Below are 5,922 nucleotides of genomic sequence, written 5' to 3'. Positions count from 1 at the left end.
TTTATTAAATTTCTACAAAGAGCCTCTCTCTTCTCTCTTTCTCACCGCCGCTACGCAACTCGTACTAAAATTCTAATCTATATCGTACATATTTTATACATTGAGCGCATCGTCGGAGGTGTCGGACGCTCTCCGCGATAGGTGTTCTGCGTGCAACGGCATCGTTACACGTGTCGTTTGTACGCGCGAAACGGGTGCATGTCCCCGAGGGACTCTGAACTTATTCTTCCCTTCTTCGGCGTCGTTATCACGCGAGAATGCGAGGATATTGAAAGAGAAGAAACGGTGAAAAACGAATCCAAAAAGAACAAAGTTCACGATAACGTCAAAATGACATTAAAATTAATTATAATTGATCGAGGAACACACAAAAGTCAATAGAAAAATGAAAATAACTTAATTTTGTAATGTCAACAAATAGCCAAATCTTGTAACAAAAAACCATCATTTTTACTTTCATGATGTCAAAATAAAGTCATTTTGACTTTTTCTTGACTTTGGGGTGTTCCTTAAGTGAACGAAAAGCGACTTTTAACAATCATTTTGGAACCATTTCGATGTTACCGTGATTTTTTAGGTCTGTTCCTTTTTCGAAGAATGTTCTGGTAAAGTGTGTCCTTAGCAAAATGTGTCAATTGAATTCATCCTTCGTTATTTATTAATTACATTAGTGCAATAAGTTGGAGTAAAGTAAACAGAGGTTGCTTTCCTTTTAGGAGACATAAGTGTCGTTTTATCTGTTATGAAAAACTTTTGTTATCAAATTCCATTAAATTCCAAGAAAGATAGAATTTGTAGAACATTTGTATCGACTACACTATTAAATTCATAATGTCAAATTATCCAATTGATTGATATGAATTATCCAATTTGTATTATTTTTAGTCATTTCTGTAGATTTTGTCACCACTTCAATATGTCGTTAATTTAATTAAAACAGTGAAGTTAACTAAAACAATTTAATTCAAAAAACTGTATAAAATTTGCTTTGAATTTAATTTATTATTTACTAACAAGGGAACCCATGAAAGTGCCCCTCTTTGATTTAGATGAGCTGTGAATATATTGCTTTCTAGTAAAAAATAAAGGACAATCTTTTATAAGGGTTTAATCGCACTTTTAAAAGATATAACACTCTTTTGAAGAAAATCTCAAATATTTTAGCGACTGGGCCTTTATAAAAAAATATATATTTGTCTCTTATTTTTTAAAACAATATATTTAAATCTCATCAAAATCTGATACTTCCAGAAGTTTACTTATAAGTGTATATGTTAATATGAATGTTGTTTATGTTGGAACTAACCACAGAAATGGATCGATTTAAATTTTGACAGACATGGAAGTTAAAAATAATAAAATATTAATTATAGGATTTTAGGTGACCGTTGCACCTTTGATATCTAACAGTGTATCTCCTAAAAGAAAAGTAGGCTATTTGTTCCACTCCAACTTATTACGCCAGTGTATATTATTTCAGAACATTCGTCAAACAAGAATAAATCTTTTGTTCTACTTGTAAACTTCGCGAGAAATCACGTTTCGGACTTTGGTCTTATTCACGGAGAATGCGTATCCTTTTCAGCGTCATTATCGTTAAGTGTTGCGTTATTTTTATCGTTATTTACAGGTCCCAACGCGATCGAAAAGTGATCGTTTTTAGCGAGTAGCAGGACGCATCCTTCGTGATTACACGAGCGGGATGAGATAATCGGAGAACATCAGCGTCCTTGGCAAAGTGTGTCAATTGAATTCATCCTTTATTCGTTATTTATTAATTACTATATTTCTACGCGCTGGCGGCGATTAATTATGTTGGAGATCCACATTTTACAAAGTATCTCTCTCTCTCTCTCTCATTTTCTCTCTCATTCTCATATTCTCTCTGATAAAAATGATCATCGCGATCACGTGAAAAAGGCGTGTCTGAAAACGCACAGGTACAAACACATGCGGTGCCTCCGAATGACGATACGCGAGATTTTATTTCGTCATATTCTCTCGCGTTTTATGTTAACGGTATATAATGCATTTATGTATAAATATATACAAATGTATGTGTACATGTAAAACACATCGCGATATCTTCTCTATCTCTTATATACGAAAAGGTATTAAATTTTAATAAATAATTATTTGAATAGTATTAATATAACATTTATTTGTGGAAAATAAATATTTGCTAAATAAAAAATAATAATTAAATCAAATTAATAGTTCTTGTGTCAAATAAATATATCTTTACATTTAGTAAATATTCAATTGGCACTATTCAAACAAATATTTGTTGAAATTTAGTACATTCTTCTCTCAGTGTATCCCCTACAATTAGGACGTTAGGGCGTTGCCAGCTATGTAAAAAAAGACAGGAGGGAAACGAAAGGTCCAACAATACACACGATAGAGAACTAGTCGCGATCTTTGGCCCCAATTCGTATTGCTGCGACGAAAATTTTGCATAAACGGTCGAAAGTATTACAATATTTTGAGAAAATACCTGCGAGACACATTTCTCGAAAAGCACACTCTTTTCAAGGGATCTTCTTGAAATCGAAATGCAATTAAGAAGCAAGCGGGACCAAAGCGTGCGCGAATAAATGGAGTTGTCGAATCTACGGAAATCGAATAGAAGTTTGTGGTTTTCCTTATACAGACGGCTGTTTCTGCAACTTTTACTTTAATTGAATACAAAATTGAAGACACAATCGTAGAATCTTGCGATAACTTTCTAAACGATTCTATGATATCTTATACTGAAATATATCACATTTATATTAAATTTCCACGAAGAGTATGATAAACCTGGAATTCTGTTAAGTTCTGCTACAGACACGGTAGGCGTCGTTGCGATCTATAGGTGCTTTCCAATTGCTTAAGATATTTTAACATGTACACAGGAAAAAAAGTGTAGCATTATACATTCAATTGGAATAAAATGTATACGCTGTCCACAGATAGTTAGATTAGCTTTTTTTTGACTATATTGAATGGAAAAAAAAACAAAAAAAAAACAAAAATGCCGCCACCCAATGTCCTACAACCTTATTCATAGCTATTGCGAAGAGTAACATGTACACTAAAAAAAACTAAAGTTTAATAATAAATAATATTTGTTTGAATAGTTCTAACGTAAATAAATATTTACTAAATGTAAACATATATTCATTTGATATAAAAAGCATTAATTTGATTTAACTATCTTTTTTCATTGAGTAAATATTTATTGCTGTAAGTAAATGTTTACTTACAATTAGTACTATTCAAAGAAATATTAAGATTTAATACATTTTTTTTTTCAGTGTAACTGTCATTAGAAAACGAGCTTACACAGCTAATTAGTAGCCCTTGGGCTGAGTACGGATGTGTAGTGTTATGTTGACGAATTGGAACACAACTTAATGTGTTGTATATATCTACACGAAAATGTCTAGTGATATTACAATTGAAAAGCACCCAATCTAAAAAAACTGATTAATCGAAAATTGTGATAACAGATACGTTCGTTACAGAGCATATGTAGAAAAACTTTAGTCTCATCTCGTGCGTCAAACACCAGTGGAGAAAAATCCATATAGCAAGTCCGCAACGTGGGCCTTCCCGAGCTCTAAAAATGCGGAGATGTAAATGACGAGCTCTAAAAATGCGAGGATGTAAGTATTGCTGTAAGAAAGGAGAGAAAGAGAAGCCTCCTTCTCCTCCTTTTGCGCATCGAGCATATACAGTTTGCGAAAGCCGGCGGAAAAATAAAAATGGAATGTATTTTCGAAACTCTTTCTTTTAATAATCATATAACAATACTCGTTATATTCACGATCAACATACATTACTCTTATCTATACGTTGCAAATGTTACATAAAAAAGATATCCGTTCTGCGTTTTCTAAAATTATAAAAACGACGGTAGCAAAAGTTTCGGAACCTGGCGGGCAGTGAACGTCGGTGGCGCGACGTTCCCCATCGCCCCCTTTTTTTCTTTCTCTCTTTCTGTCTGTCTGTCTTGTATTAAACGCTAAAAACGATAGGTAAAAAAAAGGACGACGGCGGGGGAGATATAAGTGTAATGTAACTAAAGTTTTTCCTAAGTCACTCTGCGGTTTTTCTTTTTCTTTCAATCGATCTTAGGACACGGTGTCTAGGAGTCGTTTCGCGGAGAACGGCCGGAATCCCGTTGGGCAAAAGGAAGGAACACACGCATTATATCACCACGTCATTGTGCAAACTCTTATCACGAACGGCGAAATGTACGAGGACGAGAGTGCGGCGCAACGAAGAAGAGGGAGAGGAGCCGAGGAGAGATCCTCCCTCTCTTCCGCTCGGGATATATATATATATATACATATATATATTCCTCTTGATGGTCAGAAGGGACGGGGGAGAAACGTTACATTATGCGTCTCATTAATCTTTAATTAGATAATTAATTCACTATTTACGAAAAGTCATAATAAAAAGTAGTACTCTATGTATTCGGTATTTCAATAATAATATTGTAATAATAATTATATATATATATATATATGTATATTCCAATAGCTTTATCTGCAGTTATCGTCTATAATTAATTAACTCATAATATTATCATCGCGCGCGCGCGTATATATGTATACAGGTCGTGGCTTATATATCTTCTCTCTCTTTTCTTCGAATACGTTCGATAAATATAAGAACGAAAAAATGTAATATATATATATATATATATATATATATATATATATATATAGTGCTGCATGTAGCATTCACCCCTTTTTTCTTGTTCGTTCGCTCGTTCGCTCACTCTCTCGCACTCTCTCCCTCTCTCGCTTACAATAATAAATTTCGTTACGAATGCCTCGTGCACTAACGTGCATCCCTTTCTGTGGCATCGCTCTCTTCCTTTCGTTCTTCCCCCTTTTTTTTTCTTTTCGTGTAAGTCCCCGACATTAACGCAATCAGTTGAGAAAAGAAAGAGAGAACAATGCCGACTGGATGCAAGTATCGTTGGTTGTTGATCGTCTCGCCAAAGGACTCAATTTTCGGTGGCCACGAACGTTATCTCTGAAGGGAAACTACTCTAAAGGGACTTTACTCAATCACGTTTCTTTTTTTTCTCTCTTTCTTTCTCTCTCCTTTTTTCTCTTTCTCGATTGCTGGACGTTCGGTACATACAAGATTCTTCCTTTTGTCTCTCGGACAATTAATTGGACGCGAGAGTTGGCATGCGCGGCGTTCGTTTGTTCGTACTTGACAAATATGCCGCTACCGCGAGGGTGTGTACGTCACTTTCAGATTTACAACACTGCCCTAAAAACACAGCCATACTAAGCCAAATACTTTTTGGGTTTCGTCGTTTACATAATTACCTCTCTTTCTCTCTAATAAAGTCGTTTATTTAAACATTTACATTACCGTCATTCTTCCTAGAAATTTTTGCGCGTTTCTTACGACTGCTCGGGGGGGGGGGGTGGAGAAAATGCAAGAGGAAGATAGACGGAAAGGAAAGAAAAAACGCGTACACGGGATGCGTCCACGATCCCGTTCGATCTTCCGAAGCCTCTAAGCAGCCGATAAAATAAAAAAGTGAATTCGATTCGTGAAAGAAAAGAAAGAGGAAAAACTTGATTCTCCTTTTACGGAACAGGTGGAGCAACAAAGCCGACATCCGAAGCAACGCGACGCGCGTTCTTTCTCTATGAAACATTAATCTAGAAGAAGGAATGTCTCGATATCAGGTTTCCTTTTCTTTTTTCTTATCTTTATTGCTCAATCAAAACTTCTCGCATTGCTCAGTAAGATGGGCGCAAAAACAAAGTCGGCGAAACGCGCGTTGCAAACCCGCGACGTCGACGTTCGCCAGAAGTGCAGGTGAACGAGTGGACAACGAACGGTCGACGGTGTCGGCCGCATCGGGAGCTTAGGAGGACCTCAAATCTAACAATCCGCTTG

The sequence above is a fragment of the Trachymyrmex cornetzi genome, unplaced genomic scaffold, assembly GCF_001594075.2.
Source record: "Trachymyrmex cornetzi isolate Tcor2-1 unplaced genomic scaffold, Tcor1.1 scaffold123, whole genome shotgun sequence".
NCBI lineage: Eukaryota > Metazoa > Arthropoda > Insecta > Hymenoptera > Formicidae > Trachymyrmex > Trachymyrmex cornetzi.
The sequence above is the reverse complement of the archived record's forward strand: the minus strand, read 5'-3'. Positions refer to the sequence as shown.